The sequence below is a fragment of the Oncorhynchus tshawytscha genome, unplaced genomic scaffold (assembly GCF_018296145.1).
Source record: "Oncorhynchus tshawytscha isolate Ot180627B unplaced genomic scaffold, Otsh_v2.0 Un_scaffold_17_pilon_pilon, whole genome shotgun sequence".
Taxonomy (NCBI): Eukaryota; Metazoa; Chordata; class Actinopteri; order Salmoniformes; family Salmonidae; genus Oncorhynchus; species Oncorhynchus tshawytscha.
This window is the reverse complement of record NW_024609830.1, coordinates 854,594-878,816: the sequence shown is the minus strand read 5'-3', so window position 1 is coordinate 878,816 and position 24,223 is coordinate 854,594. Positions and strand designations below refer to the sequence as shown.

The 24,223-nt window shown below is 44.5% G+C and overlaps 1 protein-coding gene across 4 annotated transcripts in view; it reads right to left on the bottom strand.

Annotated features, from left to right (window-relative positions):
• Positions 1-24,223, bottom strand: part of LOC112235368 (disintegrin and metalloproteinase domain-containing protein 22-like) — a 153,811-nt gene that overhangs the window by 26,986 nt on the left and 102,602 nt on the right. The gene's annotated exons all lie outside the window — the stretch shown is intronic.

Genomic DNA, 24,223 nt, shown 5'->3' with positions numbered 1-24,223 from the left:
TTAAAAAATCCTTTACGGGCTAATAGGCTATGATTTATACATATTCCAGGGAGCAGTGTTGGTTGCTGGCCCATCCTATTTACACAGTCAGTGACATATTTACACAGTCAGCGACACATAGTGGCAGTACATGGAAATATAGGGCCTAGAAAAACCTGACAACACTTTTTAATTTTCAGTTTTTCTCACCAGGTCAGTTTGTTATTATTGTTTGATTCAGAGATGGTGATGACAGCATGCTGCCTCGCCTCGAGACTGACACACACAAACACAGAGAGCCTTGTCTGACCCCAGGAAGTCCGCTGTCACATTGGAGTGACAGACGCGACAGACAGAGTGGACCGTGAGCGTTAGCAACCCGCTGAGAGGCTAGCTGTCACCGAAGGCTGAGGAGACCAAAGGGTTTTTGACACTGTAAGGTCCACTAAAAACTGTTCCCTGGCTACACTCTGAACCAAGACAGACATATTGTTCTGGTAACCCTGGCTACACTGAACCAAGACAGACATATTGTTCTGGTAACCCTGGCTACACTCTGAAACAAGACAGACATATTGTTCTGGTTACCCTGGCTACACTCTGAACCAAGACATATTGTTGTGGTAACACTGGCTACACTCTGAACCAAGACAGACATATTGTTCTGGTAACCCTGGCTACACTCTGAACCAAGACATATTGTTCTGGTTACCCTGGCTACACTCTGAACCAAGACATATTGTTCTGGTTACCCTGGCTACACTCTGAACCAAGACAGACATATTGTTCTGGTAACCCTGGCTACACTCTGAACCAAGACAGACATATTGTTCTGGTAACCCTGGCTACACTCTGAACCAAGACAGACATATTGTTCTGGTAACCCTGGCTACACTCTGAACCAAGACAGACATATTGTTCTGGTAACCCTGGCTACACTCTGAACCAAGACAGACATATTGTTCTGGTAACCCTGGCTACACTCTGAACCAAGACAGACATATTGTTCTGGTAACCCTGGCTACACTCTGAACCAAGACAGACATATTGTTCTGGTAACCCTGGCTACACTCTTCTGAACCAAGACAGACATATTGTTCTGGTAACCCTGGCTACACTCTGAACCAAGACAGACATATTGTTCTGGTAACCCTGGCTACACTTCTGAACCAAGACAGACATATTGTTCTGGTAACCCTGGCTACACTCTGAACCAAGACAGACATATTGTTCTGGTAACCCTGGCTACACTCTTCTGAACCAAGACAGACATATTGTTCTGGTAACCCTGGCTACACTCTGAACCAAGACAGACATATTGTTCTGGTAACCCTGGCTACACTCTTCTGAACCAAGACAGACATATTGTTCTGGTAACCCTGGCTACCTTCTGAACCAAGACAGACATATTGTTCTGGTAACTGGCTACACTCTTCTGAACCAAGACAGACATATTGTTCTGGTAACCCTGGCCAAGACAGACATATTGTTCTGGTAACCCTGGCAACACACTGAACCAAGACAGACATATTGTTCTGGTAACCCTGGCTACACTCTGAACCAAGACAGACATATTGTTCTGGTAACCCTGGCTACACTCTGAACCAAGACAGACATAGACAACCAAGACAGACATATTGTTCTGGTAACCCTGGCTACACTCTTCTGAACCAAGACAGACATATTGTTCTGGTAACCCTGGCTACACTCTTCTGAACCAAGACAGACATATTGTTCTGGTAACCCTGGCTACACTCTTCTGAACCAAGACAGACATATTGTTCTGGTAACCAAGACAGACATATTGCTAACCCTGGCTACTCTTCTGAACCAAGACAGACATATTGTTCTGGTAACCCTGGCTACACTCTTCTGAACCAAGACAGACATATTGTTCTGGTAACCCTGGCTACACTCTGAACCAAGACAGACATATTGTTCTGGTAACCCTGGCTAACCAAGACAGACATATTGTTCTGGTAACCCTGGCTACACTCTGAACCAAGACAGACATATTGTTCTGGTAACCCTGGCTACACTCTTCTGAACCAAGACAGACATATTGTTCTGAAACCCTGGCTAACTCTGAACCAAGACAGACATATTGTTCTGGTAACCCTGGCTACACTCTTCTGAACCAAGACAGACATATTGTTCTGGTAACCCTGGCTACACTCTTCTGAACCAAGACAGACATATTGTTCTGGTAACCCTGGCTACACTCTCTGAACCAAGACAGACATATTGTTCTGGTAACCCTGGCTACACTCTGAACCAAGACATATTGTTCTGGTAACCCTGGCTACACTCTTCTGAACCAAGACAGACATATTGTTCTGGTAACCCTGGCTACACTCTTCTGAACCAAGACAGACATATTGTTCTGGTAACCCTGGCTACACTCTGAACCAAGACAGACATATTGTTCTGGTAACCCTGGCTACACTCTTCTGAACCAAGACAGACATATTGTTCTGGTAACCCTGGCTACACTCTTCTGAACCAAGACAGACATATTGTTCTGGTAACCCTGGCTACACTCTTCTGAACCAAGACAGACATATTGTTCTGGCTACACTCTTCTGAACCAAGACAGACATATTGTTCTGGTAACCCTGGCAACCACTGCTGAACCAAGACAGACATATTGTTCTGGTAACCCTGGCTACACTCTTCTGAACCAAGACAGACATATTGTTCTGGTAACCCTGGCTACACTCTGAACCAAGACAGACATATTGTTCTGGTAACCCTGGCTAAGAATCAAGACAGACATATTGTTCTGGTAACCCTGGCTACACTCTGAACCAAGACAGACATATTGTTCTGGTTACCCTGGCTACACTCTGAACCAAGACAGACATATTGTTCTGGTTACCCTGGCTACACTCTTCTGAACCAAGACAGACATATTGTTCTGGTAACCCTGGCTACACTCTTCTGAATCAAGACAGACATATTGTTCTGGTAACCCTGGCTACACTCTGAACCAAGACAGACATATTGTTCTGGTAACCTTCTGAACCAAGATAGACATATTGTTCTGGTACCCTGGCTACACTCTTCTGAACCAAGACAGACATATTGTTCTGGTAACCCTGGCTACACTCTTCTGAACCAAGACAGACATATTGTTCTGGTAACCCTGGCTACACTCTGAACCAAGACAGACATATTGTTCTGGTAACCCTGGCTACACTCTTCTGAACCAAGACAGACATATTGTTCTGGTAACCCTGGCTACACTCTTCTGAACCAAGACAGACATATTGTTCTGGTAACCCTGGCTACACTCTTCTGAACCAAGACAGACATATTGTTCTGGTAACCCTGGCTACACTCTGAACCAAGACAGACATATTGTTCTGGTAACCCTGGCTACACTCTTCTGAACCAAGACAGACATATTGTTCTGGTAACCCTGGCTACACTCTTCTGAACCAAGACAGACATATTGTTCTGGTAACCCTGGCTACACTCTGAACCAAGACAGAAATATTGTTCTGGTTACCCTGGCTACACTCTGAACCAAGACAGACATATTGTTCTGGTTACCCTGGCTACACTCTTCTGAACCAAGACAGACATATTGTTCTGGTAACCCTGGCTACACTCTTCTGAACCAAGATAGACATATTGTTCTGGTAACCCTGGCTACACTCTTCTGAACCAAGACAGACATATTGTTCTGGTAACCCTGGCTACACTCTTCTGAACCAAGACAGACATATTGTTCTGGTAACCCTGAACCAAGACAGACATATTGTTCTGGCTACACTCTTCTGAACCAAGACAGACATATTGTTCTGGTAACCCTGGCAACACACTTCTGAACCAAGACTGACATATTGTTCTGGTAACCCTGGCTACACTCTGAACCAAGACAGACATATTGTTCTGGTTACCCTGGCTACACTCTGAACCAAGACAGACATATTGTTCTGGTAACCCTGGCTACACTAACCAAGACAGACATATTGTTCTGGTAACCCTGGCTAACCCCAAGACAGACATATTGTTCTGGTAACCCTGGCTACACTTCTGAACCAAGACAGACATATTGTTCTGGTAACCCTGGCTACCCCTGGCTACACTCTTCTGAACCAAGACAGACATATTGTTCTGGTAACCCTGGCTACACTCTGAACCAAGACAGACATATTGTTCTGGTAACCCTGGCTACCTCTGGCTATTGTTCTGGTTACTCTGAACCAAGACAGACATATTGACAGACATATTGTTCTGGTAACCCTGGCTACACTCTGAACCAAGACAGACATATTGTTCTGGTAACCCTGGCTACCCTGAACCAAGACAGACATATTGTTCTGGTAACCCTGGCTACACCAAGACAGACATATTGTTCTGGTAACCCTGGCTACACTCTTCTGAACCAAGACAGACATATTGTTCTGGTAACCCTGGCTACACTCTTCTGAACCAAGACAGACATATTGTTCTGGTAACCCTGGCTACACTCTTCTGAACCAAGACAGACATATTGTTCTGGTAACCCTGGCTACACTCTTCTGAACCAAGACAGACATATTGTTCTGGTAACCCTGGCTACACTCTTCTGAACCAAGACAGACATATTGTTCTGGTAACCCTGGCTACACTCTGAACCAAGACAGACATATTGTTCTGGTAACCCTGGCTACACTCTTCTGAACCAAGACAGACATATTGTTCTGGTAACCCTGGCTACACTCTTCTGAACCAAGACAGACATATTGTTCTGGCTACACTCTTCTGAACCAAGACAGACATATTGTTCTGGTAACCCTGGCACACACTTCTGAACCAAGACAGACATATTGTTCTGGTTGGCTACCCTGGCTACACTCTTCTGAACCAAGACAGACATATTGTTCTGATAACCCTGGCTACACTCTGAACCAAGACAGACATATTGTTCTGGTAACCCTGGCTACACTCTTCTGAACCAAGACAGACATATTGTTCTGGTAACCCTGGCTACACTCTGAACCAAGACAGACATATTGTTCTGGTTACCCTGGCTACACTCTGAACCAAGACAGACATATTGTTCTGGTAACCCTGGCTACACTCTTCTGAACCAAGACAGACATATTGTTCTGGTAACCCTGGCTACACTCTGAACCAAGACAGACATATTGTTCTGGTAACCCTGGCTACACTCTTCTGAACCAAGACAGACATATTGTTCTGGTAACCCTGGCTACACTCTTCTGAACCAAGACAGACATATTGTTCTGGTAACCCTGGCTACACTCTGAACCAAGACAGACATATTGTTCTGGTAACCCTGGCTACACTCTTCTGAACCAAGATAGACATATTGTTCTGGTAACCCTGGCTACACTCTTCTGAACCAAGACAGACATATTGTTCTGGTATATTATTGTTCTGGTAACCCTGGCTACACTTTCTGAACCAAGACAGACATATTGTTCTGGTAACCCTGGCTACACTCTGAACCAAGACAGACATATTGTTCTGGTAACCCTGGCTACACTCTGAACCAAGACAGACATATTGTTCTGGTAACCCTGGCTAACTCTTCTGAACCAAGACAGACATATTGTTCTGGTAACCCTGGCTACACTCTTCTGAACCAAGACAGACATATTGTTCTGGTAACCCTGGCTACACTCTTCTGAACCAAGACAGACATATTGTTCTGGTAACCCTGGCTACACTCTTCTGAACCAAGACAGACATATTGTTCTGGTAACCCTGGCAGAAATACACTCTTCTGAACCAAGACAGACATATTGTTCTGGCTACACTCTTCTGAACCAAGACAGACATATTGTTCTGGTAACCCTGGCTAACCAAGACTCATATTGTTCTGGTAACCCTGGCTACCAAGACAGACATATTGTTCTGGTAACCCTGGCTACACTCTGAACCAAGACAGACATATTGTTCTGGTAACCCTGGCTACACTCTGAACCAAGACAGACATATTGTTCTGGTAACCCTGGCTACACTCTGAACCAAGACTGAACCAAGACAGACATATTGTTCTGGTAACCCTGGCTACACTCTTCTGAACCAAGACAGACATATTGTTCTGGTAACCCTGGCTACACTCTTCTGAACCAAGACAGACATATTGTTCTGGTAACCCTGGCTACACTCTTCTGAACCAAGACAGACATATTGTTCTGGTAACCCTGGCTACACTCTTCTGAACCAAGACAGCCATATTGTTCTGGTAACCCTGGCTACACTCTGAACCAAGACAGACATATTGTTCTGGTAACCCTGGCTACACTCTGAACCAAGACAGCCATATTGTTCTGGTAACCCTGGCTACACTCTGAACCAAGACAGACATATTGTTCTGGTAACCCTGGCTACACTCTGAACCAAGACAGACATATTGTTCTGATAACCCGCGCTACACTCTGAACCAAGACAGACATATTGTTCTGGTAACCCTGGCTACACTCTTCTGAATCAAGACAGACATATTGTTCTGGTAACCCTGGCTACACTCTTCTGAACCAAGACAGACATATTGTTCTGGTAACCCTGGCTACACTCTGAACCAAGACAGACATATTGTTCTGGTAACCCTGGCTACACTCTGAACCAAGACAGACATATTGTTCTGGTAACCCTGGCTACACTCTTCTGAACCAAGACAGACATATTGTTCTGGTAACCCTGGCTACACTCTTCTGAACTATTGTTCTGGCTACACTCTTCTGAACCAAGACAGACATATTGTTCTGGTAACCCTGGCTACACTCTGAACCAAGACAGACATATTGTTCTGGTAACCCTGGCTACACTCTTCTGAACCAAGACAGACATATTGTTCTGGTAACCCTGGCTACACTCTTCTGAACCAAGACAGACATATTGTTCTGGTAACCCTGGCTACACTCTTCTGAACCAAGACAGACATATTGTTCTGGCTACACTCTTCTGAACCAAGAACAAGACAGACATATTGTTCTGGTAACCCTGGCTACACTCTTCTGAACCAAGACAGACATATTGTTCTGGTAACCCTGGCTACACTCTGAACCAAGACAGACATATTGTTCTGGTAACCCTGGCTACACTCTTCTGAACCAAGACAGACATATTGTTCTGGTAACCCTGGCTACACTCTGAACCAAGACAGACTGGTTACCCTGGCTACACTCTGAACCAAGACAGACATATTGTTCTGGTTACCCTGGCTACACTCTTCTGAACCAAGACAGACATATTGTTCTGGTAACCCTGGCTACACTCTTCTGAACCAAGACAGACATATTGTTCTGGTAACCCTGGCTACACTCTTCTGAACCAAGACAGACATATTGTTCTGGTAACCCTGGCTACACTCTTCTGAACCAAGACAGACATATTGTTCTGGCTACACTCTTCTGAACCAAGACAGACATATTGTTCTGGTAACCCTGGCTACACTCTGAACCAAGACAGACATATTGTTCTGGTAACCCTGGCTACACTCTTCTGAACCAAGACAGACATATTGTTCTGGTAACCCTGGCTACACTCTTCTGAACCAAGACAGACATATTGTTCTGGTAACCCTGGCTACACTCTGAACCAAGACAGACATATTGTTCTGATAACCCGCGCTACACTCTGAACCAAGACAGACATATTGTTCTGGTAACCCTGGCTACACTCTTCTGAATCAAGACAGACATATTGTTCTGGTAACCCTGGCTACACTCTGAACCAAGACAGACATATTGTTATGGTAACCCTGGCTACACTCTGAACCAAGACAGACATATTGTTCTGGTAACCCTGGCTACACTCTGAACCAAGACAGACATATTGTTCTGGTAACCCTGGCTACACTCTTCTGAACCAAGACAGACATATTGTTCTGGTAACCCTGGCTACACTTCTGAACCAAGACAGACATATTGTTCTGGTAACCCTGGCTACACTCTTCTGAACCAAGACAGACATATTGTTCTGGTAACCCTGGCTACACTCTTCTGAACCAAGACAGACATATTGTTCTGGTAACCCTGGCTACACTCTTCTGAACCAAGACAGACATATTGTTCTGGCTACACTCTTCTGAACCAAGACAGACATATTGTTCTGGTAACCCTGGCAACACTTCTGAACCAAGACAGACATATTGTTCTGGTAACCCTGGCTACACTCTGAACCAAGACAGACATATTGTTCTGGTAACCCTGGCTACACTCTGAACCAAGACAGACATATTGTTCTGGTAACCCTGGCTACACTCTTCTGAACCAAGACAGACATATTGTTCTGGTAACCCTGGCTACACTCTTCTGAACCAAGACAGACATATTGTTCTGGTAACCCTGGCTACACTCTTCTGAACCAAGACAGACATATTGTTCTGGTAACCCTGGCTACACTCTTCTGAACCAAGACAGACATATTGTTCTGGTAACCCTGGCTAACTCTCTGAACCAAGACAGACATATTGTTCTGGTAACCCTGGCTACACTCTGAACCAAGACAGACATATTGTTCTGGTAACCCTGGCTACACTCTTCTGAACCAAGACAGACATATTGTTCTGGCTACACTCTTCTGAACCAAGACAGACATATTGTTCTGGTAACCCTGGCAACACACTGCTGAACCAAGACAGACATATTGTTCTGGTAACCCTGGCTACACTCTTCTGAACCAAGACAGACATATTGTTCTGATAACCCTGGCTACACTCTGAACCAAGACAGACATATTGTTCTGGTAACCCTGGCTACAGACATATTGTTCTGAACCAAGACAGACATATTGTTCTGGTAACCCTGGCTACACTCTGAACCAAGACAGAAATATTGTTCTGGTTACCCTGGCTACACTCTGAACCAAGACAGACATATTGTTCTGGTTACCCTGGCTACACTCTTCTGAACCAAGACAGACATATTGTTCTGGTAACCCTGGCTACACTCTTCTGAACCAAGACAGACATATTGTTCTGGTAACCCTGGCTACACTCTGAACCAAGACAGACATATTGTTCTGGTTACCCTGGCTACACTCTTCTGAACCAAGACAGACATATTGTTCTGGTAACCCTGGCTACACTCTTCTGAACCAAGACAGACATATTGTTCTGGTAACCCTGGCTAACTCTTCTGAACCAAGACAGACATATTGTTCTGGTAACCCTGGCTACACTCTGAACCAAGACAGACATATTGTTCTGGTAACCCTGGCTACACTCTTCTGAACCAAGATAGACATATTGTTCTGGTAACCCTGGCTACACTCTTCTGAACAAGACAGACATATTGTTCTGGTAACCCTGGCTACACTCTTCTGAACCAAGACAGACATATTGTTCTGGTAACCCTGGCTAAACCAAGACAGACATATTGTTCTGCCCTGGCTACACTCTTCTGAACCAAGACAGACATATTGTTCTGGTAACCCTGGCTACACTCTTCTGAACCAAGACAGACATATTGTTCTGGTAACCCTGGCTACACTCTGAACCAAGACAGACATATTGTTCTGGTTACCCTGGCTACACTCTGAACCAAGACAGACATATTGTTCTGGTTACCCTGGCTACACTCTTCTGAACCAAGACAGACATATTGTTCTGGTAACCCTGGCTACACACTGAACCAAGACAGACATATTGTTCTGGTAACCCTGGCTACACTCTTCTGAACCAAGACAGACATATTGTTCTGGTAACCCTGGCAACACACTTCTGAACCAAGACAGACATATTGTTCTGGTAACCCTGGCTACACTCTTCTGAACCAAGACAGACATATTGTTCTGGCTACACTCTTCTGAACCAAGACAGACATATTGTTCTGGTAACCCTGGCAACACACTTCTGAACCAAGACTGACATATTGTTCTGGTAACCCTGGCTACACTCTGAACCAAGACAGACATATTGTTCTGGTTACCCTGGCTACACTCTGAACCAAGACAGACATATTGTTCTGGTAACCCTGGCTACACTCTGAACCAAGACAGACATATTGTTCTGGTTACCCTGGCTACACTCTGAACCAAGACAGACATATTGTTCTGGTTACCCTGGCTACACTCTTCTGAACCAAGACAGACATATTGTTCTGAAACCATATTGTTCTGGTAACCCTGGCTACACTCTTCTGAACCAAGACAGACATATTGTTCTGGTAACCCTGGCTACACTCTTCTGAACCAAGACAGACATATTGTTCTGGTAACCCTGGCTACACTCTCTGAACCAAGACAGACATATTGTTCTGGTAACCCTGGCTACACTCTGAACCAAGACAGACATATTGTTCTGGTAACCCTGGCTACACTCTTCTGAACCAAGACAGACATATTGTTCTGGCTACACTCTTCTGAACCAAGACAGACATATTGTTCTGGTAACCCTGGCAACACACTTCTGAACCAAGACAGACATATTGTTCTGGTAACCCTGGCTACACTCTTCTGAACCAAGACAGACATATTGTTCTGATAACCCTGGCTACACTCTGAACCAAGACAGACATATTGTTCTGGTAACCCTGGCTACACTCTTCTGAATCAAGACAGACATATTGTTCTGGTAACCCTGGCTACACTCTGAAGCAAGACAGACATATTGTTCTGGTTACCCTGGCTACACTCTTCTGAACCAAAACAGACATATTGTTCTGGTAACCCTGGCTACACTCTGAACCAAGACAGACATATTGTTCTGGTAACCCTGGCTACACTCTTCTGAACCAAGATAGACATATTGTTCTGGTAACCCTGGCTACACTCTTCTGAACCAAGACAGACATATTGTTCTGGTAACCCTGGCAACACACTTCTGAACCAAGACAGACATATTGTTCTGGTAACCCTGGCTAGACTCTGAACCAAGACAAACATATTGTTCTGGTAACCCTGGCTACACTCTGAACCAAGACAGACATATTGTTCTGGTAACCCTGGCTACACTCTGAACCAAGACAGACATATTGTTCTGGTTAACACTCTGAACCAAGACAGACATATTGTTCTGGTAACCCTGGCTACACTCTTCTGAACCAAGACAGACATATTGTTCTGGTAACCCTGGCTATTGAACCAAGACAGACATATTGTTCTGGTAACCCTGGCTACACTCTTCTGAACCAAGACAGACATATTGTTCTGGTAACCCTGGCTACACTCTTCTGAACCAAGACAGACATATTGTTCTGGTAACCCTGGCTACACTCTGAACCAAGACAGACATATTGTTCTGGTAACCCTGGCTACACTCTGAACCAAGACAGACATATTGTTCTGGTAACCCTGGCTACACTCTTCTGAACCAAGATAGACATATTGTTCTGGTAACCCTGGCTACACTCTTCTGAACCAAGACAGACATATTGTTCTGGCTACACTCTTCTGAACCAAGACAGACATATTGTTCTGGTAACCCTGGCAACACACTGCTGAACCAAGACAGACATATTGTTCTGGTAACCCTGGCTAAACTCTTCTGAACCAAGACAGACATATTGTTCTGATAACCCTGGCTACACTCTGAACCAAGACAGACATATTGTTCTGGTAACCCTGGCTACACTCTTCTGAACCAAGACAGACATATTGTTCTGGCTAACCTTCTGAACCAAGACAGACATATTGTTCTGAACCAAGACAGACATATTGTTCTGGTAACCCTGGCTACACTCTTCTGAACCAAGACAGACATATTGTTCTGATAACCCTGGCTACACTCTGAACCAAGACAGACATATTGTTCTGGTAACCCTGGCTACACTCTTCTGAACCAAGACAGACATATTGTTCTGGTAACACCTGGCTACACACTCTGAACCAAGACAGACATATTGTTCTGGTAACCCTGGCTACAAACCAAGACAGACATATTGTTCTGGTAACCCTGGCTACACTCTGAACCAAGACAGACATATTGTTCTGGTTACCCTGGCTACAACCAAGACAGACATATTGTTCTGGTTACCCTGGCTGAACCAAGACAGACATATTGTTCTGGTAACCCTGGCTACACTCTTCTGAACCAAGACAGACATATTGTTCTGGTAACCCTGGCTACACTCTGAACCAAGACAGAAATATTGTTCTGGTTACCCTGGCTACACTCTTCTGAACCAAGACAGACATATTGTTCTGGTAACCCTGGCTACACTCTTCTGAACCAAGACAGACATATTGTTCTGGTAACCCTGGCTACACTCTTCTGAACCAAGACAGACATATTGTTCTGGTAACCCTGGCTACACTCTGAACCAAGACAGACATATTGTTCTGGTAACCCTGGCTACACTCTTCTGAACCAAGATAGACATATTGTTCTGGTAACCCTGGCTACACTCTTCTGAACAAGACAGACATATTGTTCTGGTAACCCTGGCAACACTCTTCTGAACCAAGACAGACATATTGTTCTGGTAACCCTGGCTACACTCTGAACCAAGACAGACATATTGTTCTGGTAACCCTGGCTACACTCTTCTGAACCAAGACAGACATATTGTTCTGGTAACCCTGGCTACACTCTTCTGAATCAAGACAGACATATTGTTCTGGTAACCCTGGCTACACTCTGAACCAAGACAGACATATTGTTCTGGTTACCCTAGCTACACTCTGAACCAAGACAGACATATTGTTCTGGTTACCCTGGCTACACTCTTCTGAACCAAGACAGACATATTGTTCTGGTAACCCTGGCTACACACTGAACCAAGACAGACATATTGTTCTGGTAACCCTGGCTACACTCTTCTGAACCAAGACAGACTTATTGTTCTGGTAACCCTGGCTACACTCTTCTGAACCAAGACAGACATATTGTTCTGGTAACCCTGGCTACACTCTTCTGAACCAAGACAGACATATTGTTCTGGCTACACTCTTCTGAACCAAGACAGACATATTGTTCTGGTAACCCTGGCAACACACTTCTGAACCAAGACTGACATATTGTTCTGGTAACCCTGGCTACACTCTGAACCAAGACAGACATATTGTTCTGGTTACCCTGGCTACACTCTGAACCAAGACAGACATATTGTTCTGGTAACCCTGGCTACACTCTGAACCAAGACAGACATATTGTTCTGGTTACCCTGGCTACACTCTGAACCAAGACAGAAATATTGTTCTGGTTACCCTGGCTACACTCTTCTGAACCAAGACAGACATATTGTTCTGATAACCCTGGCTACACTCTGAACCAAGACAGACATATTGTTCTGGTAACCCTGGCTACACTCTTCTGAACCAAGACAGACATATTGTTCTGGTAACCCTGGCTACACTCTTCTGAACCAAGACAGACATATTGTTCTGGTAACCCTGGCTACACTCTCTGAACCAAGACAGACATATTGTTCTGGTAACCCTGGCTACACTCTGAACCAAGACAGACATATTGTTCTGGTAACCCTGGCTACACTCTTCTGAACCAAGACAGACATATTGTTCTGGTAACCCTGGACAGACATATTGTTCTGGTAACTCTTCTGAACCAAGACAGACATATTGTTCTGGTAACCCTGGCTACACTCTTCTGAACCAAGACAGACATATTGTTCTGATAACCCTGGCTACACTCTGAACCAAGACAGACATATTGTTCTGGTAACCCTGGCTACACTCTTCTGAACCAAGACAGACATATTGTTCTGGTAACCCTGGCTACACTCTGAACCAAGACATATTGTTCTGGTTACCCTGGCTACACTCTGAACCAAGACAGACATATTGTTCTGGTTACCCTGGCTACACTCTTCTGAACCAAGACAGACATATTGTTCTGGTAACCCTGGCTACACTCTGAACCAAGACAGACATATTGTTCTGGTAACCCTGGCTACACTCTTCTGAACCAAGACAGACATATTGTTCTGGTAACCCTGGCTACACTCTTCTGAACCAAGACAGACATATTGTTCTGGTAACCCTGGCTACACTCTTCTGAACCAAGACAGACATATTGTTCTGGTAACCCTGGCTACACTCTGAACCAAGACAGACATATTGTTCTGGTACAGAACCAAGACAGACATATTGTTCTGGTAACCCTGGCTACACTCTGAACCAAGACAGACATATTGTTCTGAACCAAGACAGACATATTGTTCTGGTAACCCTGGCTACACTCTTCTGAACCAAGACAGACATATTGTTCTGATAACCCTGGCTACACTCTGAACCAAGACAGACATATTGTTCTGGTAACCCTGGCTACACTCTTCTGAACCAAGACAGACATATTGTTCTGGTAACCCTGGCTACACTCTTCTGAACCAAGACAGACATATTGTTCTGGTAACCCTGGCTACACTCTTCTGAACCAAGACAGACATATTGTTCTGGTAACCCTGGCTACACTCTGAACCAAGACAGACATATTGTTCTGGTAACCCTGGCTACACTCTTCTGAACCAAGATAGACATATTGTTCTGGTAACCCTGGCTACACTCTTCTGAACCAAGACAGACATATTGTTCTGGTAACCCTGGCTACACACTGCTGAACCAAGACAGACATATTGTTCTGGTAACCCTGGCTACACTCTTCTGAACCAAGACAGACATATTGTTCTGGTAACCCTGGCTAAGAACCAAGATAGATATTGTTCTGGTAACCCTGGCTACACTCTTCTGAACCAAGACAGACATATTGTTCTGGCTACACTCTTCTGAACCAAGACAGACATATTGTTCTGGTAACCCTGGCAACACACTGCTGAACCAAGACAGACATATTGTTCTGGTAACCCTGGCTAAACTCTTCTGAACCAAGACAGACATATTGTTCTGATAACCCTGGCTACACTCTGAACCAAGACAGACATATTGTTCTGGTAACCCTGGCTACACTCTTCTGAACCAAGACAGACATATTGTTCTGGTAACCCTGGCTACACTCTGAACCAAGACAGACATATTGTTCTGGTAACCCTGGCTACACTCTGAACCAAGACAGACATATTGTTCTGGTTACCCTGGCTACACTCTTCTGAACCAAGACAGACATATTGTTCTGGTAACCCTGGCTACACTCTTCTGAACCAAGACAGACATATTGTTCTGGTAACCCTGGCTACACTCTGAACCAAGACAGACATATTGTTCTGGTACCCTGGCTACACTCTTCTGAACCAAGATAGACATATTGTTCTGGTAACCCTGGCTACACTCTTCTGAACCAAGACAGACATATTGTTCTGGTAACCCTGGCTACACTCTTCTGAACCAAGACAGACATATTGTTCTGGTAACCCTGGCTACACTCTGAACCAAGACAGACATATTGTTCTGGTAACCCTGGCTACACTCTTCTGAACCAAGACATATTGTTCTGGTAACCCTGGCTATAACAAGACAGACATATTGTTCTGGTAACCCTGGCTACACTCTTCTGAACCAAGACAGACATATTGTTCTGGTAACCCTGGCTACACTCTGAACCAAGACAGACATATTGTTCTGGTAACCCTGGCTACACTCTTCTGAACCAAGACAGACATATTGTTCTGGTAACCCTGGCTATCTTCTGAATTATTGTTCTGGTAACCCTGGCTACACTCTGAACCAAGACAGACATATTGTTCTGGTTACCCTAGCTACACTCTGAACCAAGACAGACATATTGTTCTGGTTACCCTGGCTACACTCTTCTGAACCAAGACAGACATATTGTTCTGGTAACCCTGGCTACACACTGAACCAAGACAGACATATTGTTCTGGTAACCCTGGCTACACTCTTCTGAACCAAGACAGACATATTGTTCTGGTAACCCTGGCTACACTCTTCTGAACCAAGACAGACATATTGTTCTGGTAACCCTGGCTACACTCTTCTGAACCAAGACAGACATATTGTTCTGGTAACCCTGGACAGACACTGGTAACCCTGGCAACACACTTCTGAACCAAGACAGACATATTGTTCTGGTAACCCTGGCTACACTCTGAACCAAGACAGACATATTGTTCTGGTTACCCTGGCTACCTGAACCAAGACAGACATATTGTTCTGGTAACCCTGGCTACACTCTGAACCAAGACAGACATATGTTCTGGTTACCCTGGCTACACTCTGAACCAAGACAGACATATTGTTCTGGTACCCTGGCTACACTCTTCTGAACCAAGACAGACATATTGTTCTGAAACCCTGGCTACACTCTGAACCAAGACAGACATATTGTTCTGGTAACCCTGGCTACACTCTTCTGAACCAAGACAGACATATTGTTCTGGTAACCCTGGCTACACTCTTCTGAACCAAGACAGACATATTGTTCTGGTAACCCTGGCTACACTCTGAACCAAGACAGACATATTGTTCTGGTAACCCTGGCTACACTCTGAACCAAGACAGACATATTGTTCTGGTAACCCTGGCTACACTCTTCTGAACCAAGACAGACATATTGTTCTGGCTACTCTTCTGAACCAAGACAGACATATTGTTCTGGTAACCCTGGCTAACACTCTGAACCAAGACAGACATATTGTTCTGGTAACCCTGGCTACACTCTTCTGAACCAAGACAGACATATTGTTCTGATAACCCTGGCTACACTCTGAACCAAGACAGACATATTGTTCTGGTAACCCTGGCTACACTCTTCTGAACCAAGACAGACATATTGTTCTGGTAACCCTGGCTACACTCTGAACCAAGACAGACATATTGTTCTGGTTACCCTGGCTACACTCTTAACCAAGACAGACATATTGTTCTGGTTACCCTGGCTACACTCTTCTGAACCAAGACAGACATATTGTTCTGGTAACCCTGGCTACACTCTGAACCAAGACAGACATATTGTTCTGGTAACCCTGGCTACACTCTTCTGAACCAAGACAGACATATTGTTCTGGTAACCCTGGCTACACTCTTCTGAACCAAGACAGACATATTGTTCTGGTAACCCTGGCTACACTCTTCTGAACCAAGACAGACATATTGTTCTGGTAACCCTGGCTACACTCTGAACCAAGACAGACATATTGTTCTGGTAACCCTGGCTACACTCTTCTGAACCAAGATAGACATATTGTTCTGGTAACCCTGGCTACACTCTTCTGAACCAAGACAGACATATTGTTCTGGTAACCCTGGCTACACTATTCTGAACCAAGACAGACATATTGTTCTGGTAACCCTGGCTACACTCTGAACCAAGACAGACATATTGTTCTGGTAACCCTGGCTAGACTCTGAACCAAGACAAACATATTGTTCTGGTAACCCTGGCTACACTCTGAACCAAGACAGACATATTGTTCTGGTTACCCTGGCTACACTCTTAACCAAGACAGACATATTGTTCTGGTTACCCTGGCTACACTCTTCTGAACCAAGACAGACATATTGTTCTGGTAACCCTGGCTACACTCTGAACCAAGACAGACATATTGTTCTGGTAACCCTGGCTACACTCTTCTGAACCAAGATAGACATATTGTTCTGGTAACCCTGGCTACACTCTTCTGAACCAAGACAGACATATTGTTCTGGTAACCCTGGCTACACTCTTCTGAACCAAGACAGACATATTGTTCTGGTAACCCTGGCTACACTCTGAACCAAGACAGACATATTGTTCTGGTAACCCTGGCTACACTCTTCTGAACCAAGATAGACATATTGTTCTGGTAACCCTGGCTACACTCTTCTGAACCAAGACAGACATAATGTTCTGGCTAACTCTTCAAGACAGACATATTGTTCTGGTAACCCTGGCAACACACTTCTGAACCAAGACAGACATATTGTTCTGGTAACCCTGGCTAGACTCTGAACCAAGACAAACATATTGTTCTGGTAACCCTGGCTAACCCAAGACAGACATATTGTTCTGGTAACCCTGGCTACACTCTGAACCAAGACAGACATATTGTTCTGGTAACCCTGGCTACACTCTGAACCAAGACAGACATATTGTTCTGGTAACCCTGGCTACACTCTGAACCAAGACAGACATATTGTTCTGGTAACCCTGGCTACACTCTGAACCAAGACAGACATATTGTTCTGGTAACCCTGGCTACACTCTGAACCAAGACAGACATATTGTTCTGGTAACCCTGGCTACACTCTGAACCAAGACAGACATATTGTTCTGGTAACCCTTGTTCTGGTAACCCTGGCTACACTCTGAACCAAGACAGACATATTGTTCTGGTAACCCTGGCTACACTCTTCTGAACCAAGACAGACATATTGTTCTGGCTAACTCTGAACCAAGACAGACATATTGTTCTGCCCTGGCTACACTCTGAACCAAGACAGACATATTGTTCTGGTACCAAGAACCAAGACATATTGTTCTGGTAACCCTGGCTACACTCTGAACCAAGACAGACATATTGTTCTGGTAACCCTGGCTACACTCTTCTGAACCAAGATAGACATATTGTTCTGGTAACCCTGGCTACACTCTTCTGAACCAAGACAGACATATTGTTCTGGCTACACTCTTCTGAACCAAGACAGATATATTGTTCTGGTAACCCTGGCAACCAAAACCAAGACAGACATATTGTTCTGGTAACCCTGGCTACACTCTTCTGAACCAAGACAGACATATTGTTCTGGTAACCCTGGCTACACTCTTCTGAACCAAGACAGACATATTGTTCTGGCTAACCCTGGCTACACTCTTCTGAACCAAGACAGACATATTGTTCTGGTAACCCTGGCTACACACTTCTGAACCAAGACAGACATATTGTTCTGGTAACCCTGGCTACACTCTGAACCAAGACAGACATATTGTTCTGGTAACCCTGGCTACACTCTGAACCAAGACAGACATATTGTTCTGGTTACCCTGGCTACACATACTGTTCTGGTTACCCTGGCTACACTCTTCTGAACCAAGACAGACATATTGTTCTGATAACCCTGGCTACACTCTGAACCAAGACAGACATATTGTTCTGGTAACCCTGGCTACACTCTTCTGAACCAAGACAGACATATTGTTCTGGTAACCCTGGCTACACTGTTCTGAACCAAGACAGACATATTGTTCTGGTAACCCTGGCTACACTCTCTGAACCAAGACAGACATATTGTTCTGGTAACCCTGGCTACACTCTGAACCAAGACAGACATATTGTTCTGGTAACCCTGGCTACACTCTTCTGAACCAAGATAGACATATTGTTCTGGTAACCCTGGCTACACTCTTCTGAACCAAGACAGACATATTGTTCTGGCTACACTCTTCTGAACCAAGACAGACATATTGTTCTGGTAACCCTGGCAACACACTTCTGAACCAAGACAGACATATTGTTCTGGTAACCCTGGCTAACTCTTCTGAACCAAGACAGACATATTGTTCTGGTAACCCTGGCTACACTCTGAACCAAGACAGACATATTGTTCTGGTAACCCTGGCTACACTCTTCTGAACCAAGACAGACATATTGTTCTGGTAACCCTGGCTACACTCTTCTGAACCAAGACAGACATATTGTTCTGGTAACCCTGGCTACACTCTTCTGAACCAAGACAGACATATTGTTCTGGTAACCCTGGCTACACTCTTCTGAACCAAGACAGACATATTGTTCTGGTAACCCTGGCTACACTCTGAACCAAGACAGACATATTGTTCTGGTAACCCTGGCTACACTCTTCTGAACCAAGACAGACATATTGTTCTGGTAACCCTGGCTACACTCTTCTGAACCAAGACAGACATATTGTTCTGGGCTACACTCTTCTGAACCAAGACAGACATATTGTTCTGGTAACCCTGGCTACACACTCTGAACCAAGACAGACATATTGTTCTGGTAACCCTGGCTACACTCTTCTGAACCAAGACAGACATATTGTTCTGGTAACCCTGGCTACACTCTGAACCAAGACAGACATATTGTTCTGGTAACCCTGGCTACACTCTTCTGAACCAAGACAGACATATTGTTCTGGTAACCCTGGCTACCCTGAACCAAGACAGACATATTGTTCTGGTTACCCTGGCTACACTCTGAACCAAGACAGACATATTGTTCTGGTAACCCTGGCTACACTCTTCTGAACCAAGACAGACATATTGTTCTGGTAACCCTGGCTACACTCTTCTGAACCAAGACAGACATATTGTTCTGGTAACCCTGGCTACACTCTTCTGAACCAAGACAGACATATTGTTCTGGTAACCCTGGCTACACTCTTCTGAACCAAGACAGACATATTGTTCTGGTAACCCTGGCTACACTCTGAACCAAGACAGACATATTGTTCTGGTAACCCTGGCTACAGAACCAAGACATATTGTTCTGGTAACCCTGGCTACACTCTTCTGAACCAAGATAGACATATTGTTCTGGTAACCCTGGCTACACTCTTCTGAACAAGACAGACATATTGTTCTGGTAACCCTGGCAACACACTTCTGAACCAAGACTGACATATTGTTCTGGTAACCCTGGCTACACTCTGAACCAAGACAGACATATTGTTCTGGTTACCCTGGCTACACTCTGAACCAAGACAGACATATTGTTCTGGTTACCCTGGCTACACTCTTCTGAACCAAGACAGACATAATGTTCTGGCTACACTCTTCTGAACCAAGACAGACATATTGTTCTGGTAACCCTGGCAACACTCTTCTGAACCAAGACAGACATATTGTTCTGGTAACCCTGGCTACACTCTTCTGAACCAAGACAGACATATTGTTCTGGTAACCCTGGCTACACTCTTCTGAACCAAGACAGACATATTGTTCTGGCTAAACCAAGACAGACATATTGTTCTGGTAACCCTGGCAACACACTTCTGAACCAAGACAGACATATTGTTCTGATAACCCTGGCTACACTCTGAACCAAGACAGACATATTGTTCTGGTTACCCTGGCTACACTCTGAACCAAGACAGACATATTGTTCTGGTAACCCTGGCTACACTCTGAACCAAGACAGACATATTGTTCTGGTTACCCTGGCTACACTCTGAACCAAGACAGACATATTGTTCTGGTAACCCTGGCTACACTCTTCTGAACCAAGACAGACATATTGTTCTGATAACCCTGGCTACACTCTGAACCAAGACAGACATATTGTTCTGGTAACCCTGGCTACACTCTTCTGAACCAAGACAGACATATTGTTCTGGTAACCCTGGCTACACTCTTCTGAACCAAGACAGACATATTGTTCTGGTAACCCTGGCTACACTCTTCTGAACCAAGACAGACATATTGTTCTGGTAACCCTGGCTACACTCTGAACCAAGACAGACATATTGTTCTGGTAACCCTGGCTACACTCTTCTGAACCAAGACAGACATATTGTTCTGGCTATTGAACCAAGACAGACATATTGTTCTGGTAACCCTGGCTACACACTTCTGAACCAAGACAGACATATTGTTCTGGTAACCCTGGCTACACTCTTCTGAACCAAGACAGACATATTGTTCTGAACACTCTGAACCAAGACAGACATATTGTTCTGGTAACCCTGGCTACACTCTTCTGAACCAAGACAGACATATTGTTCTGGTAACCCTGGCTACACTCTGAACCAAGACAGACATATTGTTCTGACCCTGGCTACCAACCAAGACAGACATATTGTTCTGGTTACCCTGGCTACACTCTTCTGAACCAAGACAGACATATTGTTCTGGTAACCCTGGCTACACTCTGAACCAAGACAGACATATTGTTCTGGTAACCCTGGCTACACTCTTCTGAACCAAGATAGACATATTGTTCTGGTAACCCTGGCTACACTCTTCTGAACCAAGACAGACATATTGTTCTGGTAACCCTGGCTACACTCTTCTGAACCAAGACAGACATATTGTTCTGGTAACCCTGGCTACACTCTGAACCAAGACAGACATATTGTTCTGGTAACCCTGGCTACACTCTTCTGAACCAAGACAGACATATTGTTCTGGTAACCCTGGCTACACTCTTCTGAACCAAGACAGACATATTGTTCTGGTAACCCTGGCTACACTCTGAACCAAGACAGACATATTGTTCTGGTAACCCTGGCTACACTCTGAACCAAGACAGACATATTGTTCTGGTAACCCTGGCTACACTCTGAACCAAGACAAACATATTGTTCTGAACCAAGACAGACATATTGTTCTGGTTACCCTGGCTACACTCTGAACCAAGACAGACATATTGTTCTGGTTACCCTGGCTACACTCTTCTGAACCAAGACAGACATATTGTTCTGGTAACCCTGGCTACACTCTGAACCAAGACAGACATATTGTTCTGGTAACCCTGGCTACACTCTTCTGAACCAAGATAGACATATTGTTCTGGTAACCCTGGCTACACTCTTCTGAACCAAGACAGACATATTGTTCTGGTAACCCTGGCTACACTCTTCTGAACCAAGATAGACATATTGTTCTGGTAACCCTGGCTACACTCTTCTGAACCAAGACAGACATATTGTTCTGGTAACCCTGGCTACACTCTTCTGAACCAAGACAGACATAATGTTCTGTACACTCTTCTGAACCAAGACAGACATATTGTTCTGGTAACCCTGGCACACTCTTCTGAACCAAGACAGACATATTGTTCTGGTAACCCTGGCTACACTCTGAACCAAGACAGACATATTGTTCTGGTAACCCTGGCTACACTCTGAACCAAGACAGACATATTGTTCTGGTAACCCTGGCTACACTCTGAACCAAGACAGACATATTGTTCTGGTAACCCTGGCTACACTCTGAACCAAGACAGACATATTGTTCTGGTAACCCTGGCTACACTCTGAACCAAGACAGACATATTGTTCTGGTAACCCTGGCTCAGACATATTGTTCTGGTAACCCTGGCTACACTCTGAACCAAGACAGACATATTGTTCTGGTAACCCTGGCTACACACCAAGACTATTGTTCTGAACCAAGACAGACATATTGTTCTGGTAACCCTGGCTACACTCTTCTGAACCAAGACAGACATATTGTTCTGGTAACCCTGGCTACACTCTGAACCAAGACAGACATATTGTTCTGGTAACCCTGGCTACACTCTTCTGAACCAAGACAGACATATTGTTCTGGTAACCCTGGCTACACTCTGAACCAAGACAGACATATTGTTCTGGTAACCCTGGCTACACTCTCTGAACCAAGACAGACATATTGTTCTGGTAACCCTGGCTACACTCTGAACCAAGACAGACATATTGTTCTGGTAACCCTGGCTACACTCTGAACCAAGACAGACATATTGTTCTGGTAACCCTGGCTACACTCTTCTGAACCAAGACAGACATATTGTTCTGGTAACCCTGGCTACACTCTTCTGAACCAAGACAGACATATTGTTCTGTTCTGAACCAAGACAGATAACCCTGGCAACACACTTCTGAACCAAGACAGACATATTGTTCTGGTAACCCTGGCTACACTCTTCTGAACCAAGACAGACATATTGTTCTGGTAACCCTGGCTACACTCTTCTGAACCAAGACAGACATATTGTTCTGGCTACACTCTTCTGAACCAAGACAGACATATTGTTCTGGTAACCCTGGCAACACACTTCTGAACCAAGACAGACATATTGTTCTGGTAACCCTGGCTACACTCTGAACCAAGACAGACATATTGTTCTGGTAACCCTGGCTACACTCTGAACCAAGACAGACATATTGTTCTGGTAACCCTGGCTACCTCTGAACCAAGACAGACATATTGTTCTGGTTACTCTACACTCTGAACCAAGACAGACATATTGTTCTGGTTACCCTGGCTACACTCTTCTGAACCAAGACAGACATATTGTTCTGATAACCCTGGCTACACTCTGAACCAAGACAGACATATTGTTCTGGTAACCCTGGCTACACTCTTCTGAACCAAGACAGACATATTGTTCTGGTAACCCTGGCTACACTCTTCTGAACCAAGACAGACATATTGTTCTGGTAACCCTGGCTACACTCTTCTGAACCAAGACAGACATATTGTTCTGGTAACCCTGGCTACACTCTGAACCAAGACAGACATATTGTTCTGGTAACCCTGGCTACACTCTTCTGAACCAAGATAGACATATTGTTCTGGTAACCCTGGCTACACTCTTCTGAACCAGACAGACATATTGTTCTGGCTACACTCTTCTGAACCAAGACAGACATATTGTTCTGGTAACCCTGGCAACACACTCTGAACCAAGACAGACATATTGTTCTGGTAACCCTGGCAGACATATTGTTCACCCTCTTCTGAACCAAGACAGACATATTGTTCTGGTAA